The sequence below is a fragment of the Lissotriton helveticus genome, chromosome 2_1, assembly GCF_964261635.1.
Source record: "Lissotriton helveticus chromosome 2_1, aLisHel1.1, whole genome shotgun sequence".
NCBI lineage: Eukaryota > Metazoa > Chordata > Amphibia > Caudata > Salamandridae > Lissotriton > Lissotriton helveticus.
The window spans coordinates 768,466,106-768,485,953 of record NC_136059.1 but is presented as its reverse complement, the minus strand read 5'-3'; the positions used below and the strand labels follow the sequence as shown (position 1 = coordinate 768,485,953).

The following is a 19,848-nucleotide window of genomic DNA, read 5'->3' as shown; positions in this document are numbered from 1 at the left end:
AATCTCAGGGATTTCTTAGGACAAGCCTCTGCAATTAAAGCACATGTTTTAAACTTGTTAACATGTAGGTCCAAGCTAGCCATAAACCATGAATACTCCTCTATCAGTCTGTGCCTTGCCAATGGGGTTTTGTCTAGGAGCACTGCATCGGTCCCAATGGAGGGGGGGCAGCATCAACATATGGAAAATCCTACGCACTCTCCACCAGGACCTGTTCCAGTTTGTTAGTACAAAGGGCAAATAAAAGTGGGGCAAGGATGCAACATTGTCTCACACCCTTTTCGATGTTGAAAGATTTTGAGCGCTCCCCTTGTTTCCCATACCGAATACTTGCTGTCGCTCCCATGTACTGCTGCCATGTAAAAGTGATTATAGGTGCCTCCACTTCCATAGTCTCCATGATGGCCCATAGCTTGCTATGGACCACACAGTCAAATGCGGCAGAAAGATCCATGAAGGCCTTACAGAATTGGCCTTTTTGTTTTACCAATGTATAGTTGGCAGCCACCATTGTTACGTTCAGGCATCGATCTGTTGTTCCTTTGCCCTTCCTGAAATTGTATTGGGCCTCGGAGAGAATCTTTTCCACCCCCTGCCCATTCTTCTAGCCTGTTCAGTAGGAGACGTCCCATGATTTTACCTGTACATCAATTAGGGAAATAGGCCTATAGTTTTTTGGATTAGATAGATCTCCCTTTTTAAAAATCGGTATTATTATTGAGCAATTTCAGGAGGTCAGCGGACCCATTTTGGCTATAGAGTTAAAAACATTCGCCAAAAATGGGCCCCACGGCACCTTATTGGTTAAAAAGATATCCAGAAAAGAAAGTTATTTACCATAACAAAAGGTATCTACACAGTTAAGTGGCCCTTCGTTGTTTTGAAAAATATTTTGGGAAAAAATCTGCAGTAAGTTCCGCACCTTCCAAATTCATATTACTACAGACATTCGCTGTTTCCAGCTAGTATTTTACTTCTTAATGATCAGATGTTTTTTTTTATTAGTAAATGTATACAATAAGCAGTGGGTAGACTGAGAAGTGTGAGGTTTGCAACGAGCTCCAAACGTATGGACTAGAGGGTGGTTCCTGCGTGCCTGCGTTTCAGTGTACAGAGTAAAATGAATTTTTGGCAGGCCGTCAGGGCCACAGAGCGCAAGCAAGGATGTTCAATTAAAACACAGGACACACACGCATTATTATACCTTCTTGGTAAGTATTGGGAGAGCCAGCTATCTGCCCCAAGACCAAATGCTGAAATCACGAATGACACTTAAGAGGTAATTCAGAGAAATATACGGTCTAGATATGGAAAGAACTTATGAAAATAGTTCTTTTGACTAGAAGATTTGTAAACTGAGGAAATAATCTAGTGCGAAAAAATACAAAAGTACAAACTCGTCCATTATCAAAGCCCAGTACAGATTGTGTAGCATAACCATGAAAACACAAACATTGTGTGCAGAGTGTACATTTTTAAACTGATGAATATGGTGGGGGGTGCGGCAGGTTTACTGTTTAAGCTTCCAGATGTGAATTCAAAAACATCCTGTAGCACATCAAACAACAAAGTAGTTGGCTCAATGGGTAAACATCACCAAAGCTTGTGTGGAAAGGATGAGAGAGAGAAAAGCCCTTCAGACATTCAGACATAAAAATAAATAAGCCACAGCTATACAAAACCAACCAAGGCCGCAAACTGAAAAGGGCAGAAGATTAGTAGTGTGACAGAATACCCAACCACTGGGGGCACGCGCAGAATTGTCTCTCGATTTTCCAGGGTCAGTAAAGAGGAGCTAAGGTCTTCTGAACAAGGTGTTATTGCAGTAGCTTGCTCTAATGGCTCATGGAAAATAGATTCAGGGGCAGACAATTGTGTTTGGAGCCTTGGAAATACAGGACACACTACAACAGACTCTTTTGTCCAGTATGAATAAAACAATCCGATTTCCTGAATGAAACAACCAGTACATAGTTAACAACTAGGTCACAAAAGACAACATGTCTAGAGATGAGATAAAGGAAGGTGTAGAGATTGCCTACGGCAAGGTGAGGGGACAGCTTCTGAATGAAAGGACTTAACTACAGCAACAGTGCTTTATATACAGCAATACAAACCTAAAAACACCCAAAGAACAGGAGAAGCTACGGAAATCCTTGTTCATGATAGAGAACAAGCATATGAAAGGGCTCAACAATAGAGCCACAAGAGGTAAATGGAGAAGGGGCCTGCAATAGAGGGAACTGAGTAACAGCTCTCTTGATAAATACTGCATTGACAACCGTGTAACAAACCTGACGCAAAACACATTCCCACCCTGCTACCATTTCACACAATGCTTGCCATTCTAATCACCTACAACAAATCACACCAGTGAGGCCATGCACATGAAGTAAATTCAGCCGGAACGTGAAACAGTGCAAACTTTAATTGTGGCTGCATAATATTTAATTGATTTTTATTGATAGTAAATATTTATTTCTAAGACACATCTTATGGAAACATACACAGTAAAATAATAAACTATTAATTCACTAAACTCATTCAAATTAATTCATCATATTGCATCATCTTAAAAACATTCAAAACATTTTGCAACTTCATTATTAAAATAGTTCATGTTCATAATATTGTCAAAACACTCAATTAAACTGGCAATGTTCATGAAGCACCCTCAGCAATTTAAAATTCCCTTTTTTAAATAAGCAATATGTGTTGGTCAATGGTGATAACACAATCTAGTTGTTTCATTGCCAAAAAGTGACCAGTGCATCTTACCGTGATCTTAATGCAAACCTAATAAAATAAGGGCACAATACCTTTTTCTCTTCATCCAAGAAGAGAGGACAGTTTAACAATAGATGGATTAAAGTACATTTAACATGCAAATGACAAAAAAAGTGACCTTTGTTATCCCACACCCTCCTTTTAGTCAGGGTAAATCCCAATGCGGAACTGGAAAATAAAGTTCCTTAGTCTGTTCACCAGTGAGTTAACACAAATAATGAAAAGACACTCCCATTCCGAGATGTTTTAGGAATTGGCTTACACAGCTTTATGCAGTCAGATACTGTTTGTCACTGGCTAATGAGTAAAGTATAACTCTCTCCTGAGGAACTTTCTTAAACTGCATCACAGTCAACTTCTCACCTATATCTGTTAGATCAAATCCCTTACTAATATCCTTCACTGTCTTGATAACATTTTGCATAACATATAAATTAGTAGATGTAAACAACAAGTATCTTTCGCAGAAAGAGAAATCATTCCTTATTAAAATGTTTGCATGATAAGCAGGTACACGATTAATTTGCTGAAGAACGTTTTTGATTTGCTTTGCAGAGCATCATAAAAATGTGTGGACTGGAAATTTCAAACCCTGCAATGCCACATAATTTAAAGCGACATTAGTAAAATGATGTGTGTTGTTGACAAAATTAAAAGCTTCACAGTTAAAATCATGTGACTGTAAATGATGCTGTTCACTACATGGAAAGTCGAGTGTGTACACTGTTTTTGCAACATAATTACATATGATTAACTGAGAGTCCTGGGATAGACACAAAATCATTGTACTCCAAGAAACGTGGCTAACCGCCCCAGTTGAAGTTCCGGGTAGGATAGGATATCATGTAAATGCAACACGAACTCAGCAATATGGACGAGTTAAGGGGGGCCTTGCTGTTTACATCTCTACAGCACTGCAAATCAAGTCTTCACAGTCGACATCAACAACTCCAGTCATGCAAATAATAAAAATAGAAATGGGCCCATCTTCAGGGGTATGCACCATCATACTTATTAACAGCTACGCAGAGCTAAGGGCCCGGGGGGGGGGGGGGGTGCGCGGTGCTCACACCCTGGTGACGGAACCGCTCCGTCACCAGCCTCGGGTGAGCTGTGCTGATGACGGAGAGGTTACGTCATGGCCCCGCTAGATCAATAGAACGCGCCGCGAAGGTGCGAAATCAGCGCCGCGCAGGTGCGAAATCAGCGCCGCGCAGGTGCGAAATCAGCGCCGCGCAGGTGCGAAATCAGCGCCGCGCAGGTGCGAAATCAGCGCCGCGCAGGCGCGTCGGGCGGGCCATGACGGAACCGCGGCTGATGACGGAGCGGTTCCGTCATCAGCGTCGAAAAGGATAAAAAAAGAGCTCTTCAAAAAAGTCACTGACGTTATTGCGGAATTTCGACACGAACAGCCCACTTGGGAAATAATCCTCACAGGAGATTTCAATGCAATTCTTATTACAACCCCAAGAAGAGGCAGAAAACATCATCACAGCAAATGAAATCTGGGCGGTAGAAACGCAGTTATTTCCGGTAGTACCTCGCAATGACAAAGTAGGCCGGCAACTTATACGGGACCTCGAACAGCTAGGTGTGCGTGCACTAAACGGGAAAATAAAACAGGATAAACCCGCTAACTGCACGTATATTGGTCCAAGTTCCACCCTGGACTATACAATAGTCACTCTCCCCCTCCTAGGGCTAACCAAGAAGTTTCAAATTAAGTGCTAACCTGATAGTGATCATTCGGCCCAGCATATTGAATTATACATAACACCAATAAAACATCGAGAAGCGCCAACAATAGAGGGGGCAACAACATCAACAATTAATTTGAAATGTTTAAGGTGGACATGTACCACATTACCAAAGATAGCTCAAAATGCCAAAAACTTAATGTCAATGCTAGAGTCAGAAAACCAAATGACCATAGAAACATGGATAACATTCCTGACAAAGCTACCCAAAGCAGGAGTGTCCACAAACATGACTAATAACGGAGATAACAAAAGCCATCTTAATCAGGTATCCCGAAGCTTAAGAAGGCGCCTGAGAAAAACCCTAAGAAGGCTCAAAACCAAAACCCACAGTGTAAAGTATGGGAGGAAGTACGTTCTTTAAAGAAACAATACAAGAAACAAATTTGGATAGACAAAAAAAACGAGGAGAACAACTACTGGCCGAAAATAGTTCATCATAATGCAAAAAAATCTGACCCCAGAGCATTCTGGGCTCAGGTGAACTCAATAAACAGAACCGCTAACCTCATAAGCACGACCTGCGTCTCGGAAAACGCATGGGTACAGCATTTAATCATCACATTCTCTATAAACAACTTGGAACAGCTGCCATTAGCCGCAATCTCCGCGTATGAAAGCAAAAACGAAGAGTCCAAACTCGTAACCGCCTTTTATCCCATAAACAATTTGGAACAGTCACCATCAGCCGCAATTACCGTGCATGAACAGAAAAACGAAGATTTGCTTCAAACTACTCCTCTCCACACTGAAGTACAATTCTTGCAAATCATAAGGAAAAGTCGGCTTGACAGTGCACCACAACCGAATGGTGTCCCACAGGCAATTTACAAGCAAGACCCCCACTATTGGGCGCGTAAGCTTAGCAGTCTGTTTCAGACGATCAACATTACCAGTCGCATCCCGGAAAGCTGGAGAGGCGCGATTATCAATCCGATATATAAGGCCGGGGATCGTACGGATTCAGCAAATTATCGCCTGAACACGCTGATAGATGCAGAGGCCAAATATTACGCTTCGTTGATTCTAACCGATCTTGTAAATTGGTCCAATGAGAATAAAAAAATCCCCACAAATCAGTCAGGATTTCGGCACGGCACAGGCACAATTGCAAACGTTCTAGCAATAAGCCTAATTGCAGAAAAAAGTCTTCAACAGCGACAAGCACTACATCTATGTTTTGTGGACTTTAAGGCGGCCTTTGACCGTGTCAGCCGACACACAGTATAACTGGCACAATATATCTACATCTAAGGCTGAGAGTACTAGTCTTACATGCGGACTACTTAACACCAGGTCTATGCGGAAGCATAGCCTTGATATCTATGATCTGCTCATAGACTTGAAACTCGACCTCTTATTCCTTACTGAGACGTGGCTGGACTCCAACTCAGAACCGGACATAGTCGCTTCTCTCCCAGCGGGCTATATCATGGTACGGTTGGACAGAACAGTGGGCAGAGGTGGTGGGATAGCCATAATTTTTAAGCAGCCACTCTGCTGTCATCTTGAACCTCTTGCTATCGCTGATAGTGAGACAGGAGTGTTCTCCATTAAGGTTAACGCTAGTAACACGCTGAAGGGCTACTTGGTCTATCGCTCCCCTGGTCCATCTACCCACTTTACTGCTAGCCTCACTGAAGGTTTAACAGAAGCAGTTTTACGTAGGGACAAGTTTATGCTTCTAGGTGATCTAAATATTCACCTGGATGACCAACTGGACAAAGGAGCTACCGACTTTTGTCAGCAACTACAATCCCTTCAACTACACATTAGATCAAATGCCCCTACTCACCAAAAGGGCCATTTATTGGACCCTATTTTCGCCAACTGGGAAGACATTGAAGTTAAGGCTCCCGTTCCTATTCCTTGGTCAGATCATTTTTTAGTGCCTTTCATAATAAAGATTGGTGCTAGTAATACCCAAAATCGCCCCAATTCTAAATATATGAGTCGCAAATGGTCTGCTTTTTCTAAAGCTAAGTTCCACAATGCATTGACTAAAGGCGGCAGACCAGGAGGCGAGGATTGTGGTTCTGAAATTCTGGACCCTACCGTTGTCCCGGTATCGAGGTCCAATACACGTGTCCCGAAACATCAACGTACCATGACGAATTTGGTGTCGACGAACCGATAATGATTAGGACATCATTCCTATGCATTTGCGTCATGATCGAGGCATGCTAACACCCCTGAATCGTAGTTTCCGTCCCGACCCCCCAGACTCCATTTTGTAAACGGTATCCATCTTGTGTCTTGCCCTCATGATAAGTCAATTAAAGGTCGAGCTTGATCTAAAAGGACACGTCCACCTTCCCTGACTCCCCCCTGACCTGTCCCAACTGACTCCCTTGCCTCCAGCCAAACCTGTTTGGGCAGCTCCTCGCCCAGTGGCCAAACACGATAGCATCAATGCACAACATACCACAAACCATTCACCGCATACAGATCATGTTTTCTACACACATACACACCTGTCCACGCTCCCTGTTTATGGGCAGTTTTATGACTAGGAGGTGCCTTCTTTTATTGGGGCTTCACCGATATCTGATGGGAGTTCCGGGCCTGGCTAGGTAATCTATCACGAATTGGACATCTAAAATACGGGCTTGCCTACATGACTTCGCTCTTTTGTATTATTGTAGAAATATGTATATAGCCATATCATAAACTCAAGAATTCTTGCTTGCAGCTATTATTTTTGTATATAAGGAGAAGGCTGGTTCTGTAAAAACGAACAGTCTCCTGAGAACACATGACCCGTGTTTGTCGTGCTTCTAGGACACCTGTTACTTGGTAGCTGCCAATAAAACTTGATCTCTGACTGCGACTAGAAGACTCCGTGTTTCTGTGGTCCGAAACAAGGGGGAACTCAGAGGTCTTCGGGTGTTATCCCCTGACACCACCGGGCTCTTAAAAACCCGGTACCTCAGTTGGCGCCCAACTCGGGGCGGTATCAAGCGGCGACGGTCCAAGCCAGATGTTCGTGAGGAGCTTCGTGTGAAAATTCCAGAGGACGGCCAGCCACTTCAGCGACCCCTGTATGTCGACGTGGTTCCGAAGGTCTTTGCTGCGAGGTTCCCCGCGTCCCGACGGCTACGAAGGACTGCTGCCCTGACTATCGCCTTGTTTTGGACCCAGTGATCCTTGGTAGAGCGAAACGATAGACGAGTCTTCTAGCGACGTCACCGATCTTCAAATACTTCAGTTAAGTATAAGTGGAGCGTCTCCCAGTCCTTAGTTTGTCCTTAGTTTTTGGTATCCTTGAGATACGCTTTGATTTGGTACTTGCAAGCCCCAAAGCCGAAGGACTTGTGTATTCACGAGAAATATCGTAACAGATAATCCTTTGAAGTTTGAAGCTAGACTAGTGAGCGAAGATGCCTGGTTTTAGCAGACTTGGAAACTTGTTTTGTCTTGGTTATATTAAGGACTCCCGATTAGAGGATTCCTGTCTGTTTCCTCCGATTGGAACTCCAACATATGAGCTCTATGTAAAGCACGGCGTAGGTCCTATCACATATAATGAAGTGTGGATAAAATACACCCCGCAAGGATGGTGTTTTAAAATGGCCCCAATATGGTAGTTTCGACTCAGAAATATTAGATAACTTAGAGGTCAAATTATTCAAGAGAAAAGCCCGGCCGGCGATGTTTGACTCTTTCCGCTTATGGCGCAAAGAAGCCAAACAGAAAGAAATAAAATTAGCAAAAAAGAATAAAAGAGGTATGTCAATGGTGCAAGCTGCCGTTGCATACAGGGATAACGAGGAAGAGCAAGAAAGCGAACAAATACTTAGGAGCAAGAAACTAGCAGTAGATAAATGCTACCCGATGTTACCAAATAAGGGACAAGGTCAAGAGGAGAGATCCGAGAAAGATCCATTAATGTCCCACTTATTAAGCTCACCTCCACCGTATGCGTTAGACGCTACTACAACGCCGAAGCATTTTACTATACCGCGCCCCGGCGCACGAAACACAGCTCTTGCACACACGCCAGCTAATCTTCAGCTGGTTCCTACTTCTCCGGCGCAGCCTTCTCAAAGGCCGCCATCTTTGCTACCTACTCCATCTACTTCTACGACTTTGCCTACAGCTCCAGCTATTGTCTATGATACTACGTCTGCTACTACTTCAACTTCCTCTGCTATTGCCTCTACTTCTTCTTTGCCTCAGCCTGTTTTTTCTGATGCATTTGCCCCTCCGCAAGGTTCTCCCTCTATTAGACAAAGAGTGACAGGTACAGTCACTGGTCTGCTTTCACCTTTCTTCGGGTCGCCTAAAACGACCCCTAAAACAGAACATAGACAGTTACGTAGTCAACTGCCTGATTATGAGGAAAGAAAAGTGCTGAATGAACTAGCCCGTAAATGGATTACGGATACTGTTAGATATGATGTTCAGTCTGTTATGGAAGTTTTCCGTCAATGGAATCCACCCACTCAGAGATACGTATTCGAAGAAATGTGTGTATATCTGGGCGAAGATGTGAAGACAAATGATCCCAAATACACAATGAACGAACTATGGCGTACACGCTTTAAGTTCTATGAAGGTATGATTATAGATGCAGATGTTGAGAAAGCGATAGAGTTATTGCTCTCTTATAGGAGTAAGGGAAACGTCTCTAGATCATGTCACGAAGACGATGCACCAGGCGGGAAAAGAGCGAGACAGTACCCCATGAGAGAGGTTCCTCCGGTTTGGAGGGAAGGTGATGCGAATGCGAATCCACCGATTCTGCCTCATTTTCAGCGTGTATGGGTACATGTCCCCTGGAAAAGATCCGATGTCTTAGCACTCAAGCAGACACTGCCTGATCCTCGTAAAAACCCGACTGGGTATTATAAGGAGTTATCGCAAACTGCAAGCTCATGTATAATGAATTTAGCGGATATAGACATGTTGTTTGGGAACGTTGTTCCACATCCTCTATGGAGCAAAATACGTCATACGAACCATGACCAAGAACTAGGTGACTCATGGGCGAACATTGCCGCTATAGATGCTAGACAAATTGGTGGTTCTAAACCTGAGCCGTTAATAGCTGAACTTCCCGGTAGAATTATCGCGTACATGAAAACGATAATGCCTGAAGTACGCGTAAACTGGGACAAGCTATCTGCGTGCAAGCAGAAGAAAGATGAGAATGTGTCTGACTTTTTCACAAGATTTGAGGAGACTTTCACTGATCATAGTGGTCAGGATATGGCTACCGAGGGTGGTCAAAGATTGTTTGTAGACAAATTCGTACATAATTTAATCCCTGAACTGTGTAATAAACTGAAAGATTCAGAGAGTGCTTGGGCTGTCTCTACGTCAGCTCAAATTTTAGCTACAGCCCAGTACTATGAAAATAGGCGCAAAGACGAGCTAGATAAAGTCGACAAAAAGACGAAAGATTTAAAAACTAAAGTTCTTCTCCAGCAAGCCTATCCGCCTCGCACGGCTAGTCAGCCCAATTATCAACCACAACAGCAGTATTCGAGAAACGCGCAAGGAAACGAGTTTTCCCATCAGCGTATTGCTTATGGCCCGAATCAATGTGCGTATTGCAAGGAAGAGGGTCACTTTAAAGGTAATTGTCCGGCTCTTGCACGACGTTTGAGCGGTGCTTCAGGTGTAAGGGGAAGAGGTGTTCAACATGCCCCTAGAGGTAGGGGCAGTGGAAATTTCACGCAAAATACAACTTCTTTCCCGCCTCAGAATTCGATGAACAGCTTTGACCAACAGAATAATGCGTCGTCCAGGTCAGCTCAGTACTATGCTGACGACTATTACCCCGAACACGAAAATGAGGGTAACGATTGCTAGGACAGCCATGGACAAAGAGAGGGAGTTGTTTCAGTTCCAGTAGATCAGAATGGACCTTATGTCAAGGTAATTACATCAGGAGTGTCAGAGCCATTTCTGCTGGATACTGGTGCTACAAAAAGTTCTATCATGCACTCAAAACTTCCTGGCGCACCTTTGTCTGGCGAAATGAATGTTTCAGTAGGTTTCTCTGGCGCCCCTGTTAGAAACCCGATCTCCAGTCCTGTATCTCTTTCTATTGGCCCATGCGAATTAGAAGCACCCCTCATTCTTACAACAGGTTGCGGTGAAAATTTGTTAGGCTTGGATTTGCTAAAAAGGTTATATGCGACTTTGTACTGTTCACCCTTGGGAGTACAACTTACTTTAGGTAAGAAAGTAATTTCTCCAATGTATTTGTCAAAGGACAATATTCCGACTGAATTGTCATCACTTCCTGATATACTCTGGGCAAACGGTTCTAATGATGTAGGTCGTTTGGAGATAGCACCGTATGTCATAACATTGAAAGCCAACGTTAGGTTGCCACATATTCCCCAATACAAAATATCTAGCGAATGTGAAAAGGCGTTATTGACGATTGTTTATGACCTGATTGATAAGGACGTCATCGAAGGAACGACAGGAAATGTTTGTAACAGTCCAGTTCTGCCCGTCTTAAAGCGTACTGATCCTTTACAACCGCCTGTGTATAGGTTCGTGATCGACCTCAGAGAAGTGAACAAGATAGTTATCCCACAGTTTCCAGTTGTCCCCGACATTACTGCTTTATTGACGATGGTTCCAGCTTCAGCAAATTGGTTCTCGGTGATTGACCTGAAGAACGCTTTCTTCAGCATCCCGATTGCTGAGGAGAGTAGAGATATTTTCGGATTCAATTTAGGAGGACGAAGCTTCCGCTTCAAGTGCGCTCCTCAAGGCTACTGCGAAAGCCCATCAATATTCAGTCAGGCCCTGAAAACACAACTAGACACGATTGTTCCACCGAATGGTTCAACTCTGATTCAGTACGTAGACGATCTGCTGATCGCTGCAGACACTGAAGAGATTTGCAAGAAAGCTACGTTATCATTATTACGTAACTTATGTGACATGAAGCACAAAGTCTCTCTCTCCAAACTACAATTTTGCCGACAAGAGGTAACCTACCTAGGTCACATCTTGTCGAAGGAGGGAAGGAGACTGACACCAGAAAGAATACAGGCAATTGCAGAACTGAGTGCCCCAAGGACACAGAGAGAGGTTCGAGCCTTCTTGGGCATTACATCGTACTGTAGACAATGGATACCGAATTTCTCACTACTAGCCAAACCCTTGCTAGCACTACTCTGTAAAGACACGCCAAATCCTATGCCCTGGTCTGAAGATTGTCAGACGAGTTTCCACGAGTTGCGTGATGCATTGTGTTCGGCTCCTGTGTTGGGAAACCCCAACTACAGTAAGCCTTTTACATTATATGTCCATGAGAAGGAAGGTTGTGCATTATCAGTTTTAACACAACATTTTGGGGACAGACAGCGCCCATGCGCGTATTTTTCGGCAACTCTAGACCCTGTGGCTAAAGCCCTACCAAGTTGTCTGAGGGCTACTGCCGCAGCAGCTGTCTGCATTCGACAATCCGCTGGATTAGTCATGAATAATACTCTGATCGTTATGGTTCCACATGCAGTAGACATTTTACTAAACAGGACGAAGACACAACACCTTACCAGCGCTCGACTATCCAGTTACGAACTTACACTGCTAGCAAGTCACATCCACATAAAGAGGTGCGATACACTGAACCCCGCAACATTACTACCCATTCCGACAGAAACAGACAAGATTGATAACCATGACTGCTGTTTTAGGACAGAAGAAGAGACAAAAGGGAGAGTAGACTTACAGGACACTCCCCTTCCTGAATGCAACGATACTTCATGGGTTGATGGTTCATGTTTCAAGCTGCCGAATGGTGACACGACTGCAGCATATGCCGTAACGACATTACACACCATTATAGAGACCGCGCGCATTTCCCATAATTCTGCACAAGCTGCAGAGCTAATTGCGCTTACCAGAGCATGTGTGTTAGCGAAAGGAAAGCGAGTGAATGTGTACACTGACAGCCAATACGCCTTTGGTGTGGCTCACAGTTTTGGGAGATTGTGGCGTGAACGTGGGTTTCTTACGTCACATGGTGCAAAGATACAACATGGTCAGCTAGTTAATGAGCTCCTAGAGTCACTGACCTTGCCACTACAAGTTGCCATTGTAAAATGCAGTGCACACAAAAAGATTCAGGATGATGTTGGCCGCGGGAATGCATTTGCAGACGAGGTTGCAAAAGAGACTGCAAGGAACACAATGAGTCGGATGTATGTTGTAGGTCCCGCTAGATGGATTACGGATGTGGGAATGTGTGAGGACACCATTGAAAGCGTAAAATCTATACAAGCCGAGGCAACTGAGAAAGAGGTGAATGAATGGAGAGAAAGTAAGGGTAGGTTAGATGCGAATGGTTGTTGGGTCGAATTGTCAGAACACCAGCGATGGCTATTACCTAACGCCTATGTACTTGCAGTAGTAACAATGGCTCATGGATTTGCGCACATCAGTTCGAAAGGAATCTGTAAAGTATTGGCCCCAGTATGGCAAAACAGCAATATCCCGAAATATGCAGAGAATGTGGTCAGAAATTGTATGGTGTGTTTGAAGTACAATCCCGGTAGGGGAACCCCAACTCCAGCTGGTCATTTTGCGCCTCCAACGTATCCGTTCGAGGTTTTGCAGCTCGATTTCATTCACATGGAGAGATGCAACAATCTGAAGTATGTGCTCGTTGTTGTTTGCGCTTTCTCCAGGTGGGTGGAAGCGTACCCCCTTAAGGACAATACTGCCTTGTCAACTGCCAAAGACCTTGTCAAAGAGTTCTTCCCGAGATTTGGCATGCCTAGAATCGTCTGGAGTGATAATGGAAGTGAATTCGTAGGACGCGTGATGAAGAGAGCGTGTGAGTGTTTAGGCATACAACAAAAGTTTCACTCTGCGAATCACCCCCAATCAGCTGGATTAGAAGAGTGCTACAATGGCACTTTAAAACTCAAATTAGCCAAGATCCAAGCCTGTACAGGTCTTAAATGGCCTGACGCCTTGCCCTTAGCACTCTTGTCAACCAGAATGACCGTCCATTCCCGGTTAGGACTTAGCCCCCATGAGATAGTGTTTGGCCGCCCAGCCAACGTCTGGGGCGTACCAAGGCCAAACAAGCTCAGCGAAATAGAGCACCCCGTACTGCTTGACTATTTGTGCGAATTGACAACTAAATTGCGTGTTTTACACCAACAGGTTCACAGTTCCTCTCCGCCAGCCTCTGACGATCCAGGTCACTCCATCGCACCCAGCACATGGGTCTTGGTGCGGAATTTCCAGCGCACAAACAACGGACAGCCGAGGTGGACCGGACCTTACCTGGTACTTCTTTCCACGAGATCAGCTGTTCGGGTGGAAGGCAAAAAGAACTGGGTGCACGGGACCCATTGTAAACGGGTCCCTCTGCCCCTTCCATACGACCGGTGGGTCAACGAAGGAATTGCCGACTCCGAGACAGAATCCATACCTCGCTTCATCCCTTTCAGCGATGCACGTTTAAAAGAAACTGGTACCGAAAAGGAGAGTGATCATATTTTACAAGGATTTGTGCCACCGTCAGTGCAGCTGGACACTTCAGAACCTAAGACATTGTTTGAAGACCACACCGTACATGGGAAACAACAATATAATCTAAGGTCGAGACAAAGAGACTAATAAAAAACAAACTAATGTGATTTCCCTTCCCCCAAGAACTATTTTTGATTTTTCAGCTCTCTCACTCTCAGGAAACTTGCTCATTTTTGATTTTCGAACCGCCATCCGGTTCTGCTGCTAGGGTCGCGGTTGAAGTCTGGGGAGTGCAGCTGGGGATGTTTAGGTCAACGGTTCTGGTTGGTCCAAGGGAGTTACCCCGGACTGAACAGAGCGCACTCCCTGGCAGAACCAACCTACCACCGCGGGCAGCAACTAGAGGATGGAGTTTCCTAGGGTAAAGAGACCTACCAGACTCACGAACATTGAAAGACAACTATGCACTGTACTGGCCAAAAGAAGGTTTTTGATAACATGTATTTTAATGTTGTGTAGCATAACGATGTTTTTGACTGGTTATACTCTATTCGTATTCCAAGTTACTTTTTCAAATGACACCCGGCCACAACCTCCTCCTACTATCTCTCCACACTACTTTCACCCTCTACCTGAACACGAGTCTGCCAGAAGACTCGAATTTGTAAATAACTCATTCATTCAACTTCTACACCAACACCAGTCCATAATGAACACATCGAACTGTTGGGTATGCGGACTCATGCCGCACACGACTGATAAGGGTATCCCATACTTCATCCTGCCTTTCAGTTATTATGGTTCTCTGTGGGCTTTCCAGACAATGTTCCTATTCGCCCTAGAACCATACCCGACCCGTTCTACTGAGAGTGATTCCAGTAACAAGGCACTAGTAGCAGGGATAAGAAATATGAGTAGAGAGTTCGACACATATCTAACGATTCCCAAAGATGAACTCACTCCGTACACTCGTTGGAACGTAACTAAATATGGGGTTTACCTGAGTAAGAGCCAGACAGCAAAGAAATCCCGCCCAGTTTGGATAGTACCCAACCGAGGTCACTTATGCTTACAAGGTATCGGCAGGGATCCCAAAGCAAAATTAGGAAAGAGTATATGCACGGAAACCTATGTGTTCGCTTCCCGAACTTCCCCTATACTACTAGCAGCCAAAGGCACGTATTTCGTCTGCCATGACCAAGCTTACACCTGGTTGCCCCCTGACTTCTCAGGTACATGCTTTATCGCATTTCTGCTGCCTCCCACCTACACGGCCAGAGCAGATTACCATCGGACAAGGACAGCTAGAGAGGTCGTGAGTAAAGACGACACCGCGGGTCAGGAATTCGCTGACTTCGCAAAGGGTTTTCTGCCATTTTGGGGGCCTATGGTGAACAGCAGGAATATTCGCCAGTTATCGAGGATAGTTGAATCCGCCGTGATTACAACGGCCGGAGCCCTTGGCAATTTGACGACCGAACTTCAGTCGGATCGACTTATGACCCTTCAGAACCGAATTGCCCTAGATATCATACTCGCCGATCGTGGTGGTGTGTGTAGAGTGATCCAATCCAGTTGTTGCATTTTCATCCCTGATAACGCACCAACAGTGTACCAGGCCATCTCTAAGTTACACGAGATATCTGGTTCCCTTCATGTAGAAAAAGGGGACTGGTCCTTACTAGGGTGGTTCTGGGAACTGATCGCTACATGGGGATGGAAAACACTGATCTTCATTGGGATGATCTTAGCACTTCTGTTTATGTTCTGCCTGTGTGTACAGTGCGCTCCTGCACTATGTGGCCTCTGTGCTACCTCATGTGTACGGAAGCCTGTGTCAAGGGACGAACTGAGCAACAGAATGATGCTACAACAGCATCTCCACGAATTCCTTCATACAGATTTAGACTCGGATTAACATGAATTATTGCCTTATATGAGGGCAAAAGGAGGGTCTGTGGTTCTGAAATTCTGGACCCTACCGTTGTCCCGGTATCGAGGTCCAATACACGTGTCCCGAAACATCAACGTACCATGACGAATTTGGTGTCGACGAACCGATAATGATTAAGACATCATTCCTATGCATTTGCGTCATGATCGAGGCATGCTAACACCCCTGAATCGTAGTTTCCGTCCCGACCCACCAGACTCCATTTTGTAAACGGTATCAATCTTGTGTCTTGCCCTCATGATAAGTCAATTAAAGGTCGAGCTTGATCTAAAAGGACACGTCCACCTTCCCCGACTCCCCCCTGACCTGTCCCAACTGACTCCCTTGCCTCCAGCCAAACCTGTTTGGGCAGCTCCTCGCCCAGTGGCCAAACACGATAGCATCAATGCACAACATACCACAAACCATTCACCGCATACAGACCATGTTTTCTACACACATACACACCTGTCCACGCTCCCTGTTTATGGCCAGTTTTATGACTAGGAGGTGCCTTCTTTTATTGGGGCTTCACCGATATCTGATGGGAGTTCCGGGCCTGGCTAGGTAATCTATCACGAATTGGACATCTAAAATACGGGCTTGCCTACATGACTTCGCTCTTTTGTATTATTGTAGAAATATGTATATAGCCATATCATAAACTCAAGAATTCTTGCTTGCAGCTATTATTTTTGTATATAAGGAGAAGGCTGGTTCTGTAAAAACGAACAGTCTCCTGGGGACACATGACCCGTGTTTGTCGTGCTTCTAGGACACCTGTTACTTGGTAGCTGCCAATAAAACTTGATCTCTGACTCGACTAGAAGACTCAGTGTTTCTGTGGTCCGAAACAAGGGGGAACTCAGAGGTCTTCGGGTGTTATCCCCTGACACCACCGGGCTCTTAAAAACCCGGTACCTCAGGATGCTGACACGGCACCAGACAGACTAGAAGGTCGCATTAATAATGCTTTAGATGACATAGCCCCTCTCTGTCATAAAAACTCTGCCAGCAGACCCCAGAAATCCGCCCCCTGGTTTAGCGCTGAGCTTCGTCTAGCTAAATCGCAATGCAAACAGCTAGAAAGACTGTGGAGGGTAGCCTACCTCGATCAAGCTAAACAGAGGTACATAAATAAACGTAGAGAATATCATAGCCTCATTAGGCGTGCCAAAACTACCTACTTTTCAGGGAGGATAGGAGTAGCTAAAAACTCGGTCAAGGAGTTATTTAAAATTTACAAAGAAATCTCTCTCTGCGGTTCATCTGTCGACCCTTTCTCGGTCTCTGAGGAATCCTGCAACCATGTAGCTGCCTTTTTTTCTGACAAGGTGGCTACCATCTATTCCACTTTTTCAGGGGGAAAGAAAAAGGGAACAGAGTTTAGGGAAAGCACATTGGAGGTGGTGGGGGTCAATAGGTTGGAAATTGTTTCCACCCCTTCCCCTGACGGGCTCCAGCAGATATGCCGCTCCATTAAGTCAGGATCCCCTTGTGATCCGGCTTCACCCAAACTTCTCGGAGAGAGTATTGAGATCCTGAAACCTTACATTAGGGATGTTTTGGATCTTTCTTTTAGATCCAGTACTGCACCTAAAAGCTGGAAGCAGGCGGTAGTCCTCCCTCTTCGAAAAAAAATCGAATCTTAGCTGGGACAGGCTGGACAATCTCCGTCCTATTTCACTCCTCCCCTATTTGGCCAAAGTGGCAGAAAAGGTGGTAAATCTTCAGCTTATCGCATTTATTGAGCAAGCCAACCTGCTCCATCCTACTCAGTTTGGTTTCCGGTCCTGCCATTCCACTGAGTCTGCGCTGCTTATGGCCACAGAGACCATCAGGCAAGGGGTAGATGAGGGACATACGATGGCCCTCATTCTACTTGACTTAAGCGCAGCGTTTGACACTGTAGCACATTTCACCTTGCTACAGTGTCTTAACAAAGGTGGAGTTACTGGGTCAGCGCTGAGGTGGATTCAATCGTTCCTGACCGATAGGGGTTTTCAGGTCAGACAAGGAGAACACTACTCACGTATGTTCTATCTTGATCAAGGGGTGCCTCAGGGCTCTGCCCTGAGCCCCACCCTATTTAACCTTTATGCTTCCCCGATAGCTACCATCGTGGAAAGTTATGGTATCCAACTAGTGACATATGCCGATGACACACAACTGGTCATCTCACTATCACGGGCACCGGATGTGGCGGCAGTCAGCTTCAGTGCTTGCATGCAGGAGCTTGCCTCCTAGATGTCTGATAACTGCCTGAAGCTGAATGGGTCCAAAACGGAAGTGCTCCTGGTAGGGGGTGGCCCGGATGTGTGGTCCTCGGCATGGTGGCCTGAGTGCCTGGGCTCCACTCCAATGCCTTGTAAACAGGCGAAAAATCTTGGCGTGATGTTTGATTCTGACCTGTCATTTGCTCACCAGATAGATCGTGTGGTTGGGATGTGCTTCGGTATACTCAAGAGTCTACGAAAGATCTTGGACCTACTTCCTGTGGGTGCCAGACAGACACTGGTGCATGCCTTGGTCACATCAAGACTGGATTATTCCAACCTCCTCTATCTGGGAATAACAGCTAGAAGCCTCAACCGTCTCCAGGTACTTCAAAATGCCACAGCCCGGCTGGTGCTGAGGCTCCCAAGGAGATCGGCCTCTAAAGCTGCTTTGAAATCCCTTCATTGGCTTCCGGTCAAGGAAAGGATTACCTTTAAAGCACTATGTATGTGTCACCGCATCATTAAGGGCAAGGCGCCCTACCCCCTACACGGTCTTATCACTCCTTATAGACCGGAACGTAGGCTTAGATCTTATGGCACTGGTCTATTAGTAGTCCCTAAAATTCATAAAGCCCGCATGGGGGGCAGATCCTTCAGGCTACTCGCAGCCAAGAGCTGGAATATGTTGCCGATGGAGAAGCGTCTCGAACCCTCGGAGGCAAAATTCCGCAGAGCTCTTAAAACGCATCTTTTCTGCTCAGTATTGATGTAATCCCCCTGTTACAGCCACATCATACTCTCTCTCAGCGCGGGGACACGCCCGGGCGCGTAACCAGGCGCTTTAGAAAATTCCATAATAATAATAATTGCCGGACACGATTCTAAATCCAATCATGGACCTTTACACTAATACCTGGATGCAGGTTAAGATCGACAATGGCCAAAGGCTCACTAGAAAGATTCCAACCAGCAAAGGGTTAAAGCAAGGATGTGTCCTGGCCCCGCACCTGTTCAATCTATTCATGGCCGATTTGACACCAAGGCTAGACGGGGTCAACGCACACCCACTATGGCTAGGCACATTGCCTTTAACATACCTATCCTATGCAGATGATGTTGTTCTTCTCAGTCAGAACAGAATAGGATTGCAACGTCTAATCCATGAACTAGCTGATTTTTCCAAAGTAAACCTGATGGAAATAAATAGTAAAAAAACAAAGGTCATGATCATAACACACTGTCACCCCCAAACAGCCGAAATTTACAATCAACGACATAAATCTGGAAGTTGTCGATAACTACAAATATTTCGGAATACATCTGGATCGAAGGCTTACATTCACCACGCATTTTGAAACAACTGAAAAGAAGGGAACTGCATTACTGCATGCATTCTGCAGTATATCTAAACAGCTAAAAGGCCCCTTCTTTACCCCTGGCAGTTATCAAAGCTAAATTACTACCTACGATAGCCTATGGAAGTGTGATTCACCATGGAAGAAGTGCACCAATACTAGACAAAATTCAAACGCGAGTGTATAAGCGAGTATTTTGTTTCCTGTGTGACGCCTCACCAGCACAGGTACGTCTTGAGTTTGGATTACAGCACCAAACACTCCACAAAAGGTACGAGTCAATCAAATTCTGGTACAATATCTGGCTCAATCGTGACTTAGAAATTAACTCGGCACTCTGG

General features: G+C 45.0%; 1 protein-coding gene across 1 annotated transcript in view; it reads right to left on the bottom strand.

Moving 5' to 3' along the window:
* The window catches only part of FER (FER tyrosine kinase), a 1,039,778-nt gene that overhangs the window by 353,815 nt on the left and 666,115 nt on the right, over positions 1-19,848 (bottom strand). The window lies entirely within an intron of this gene.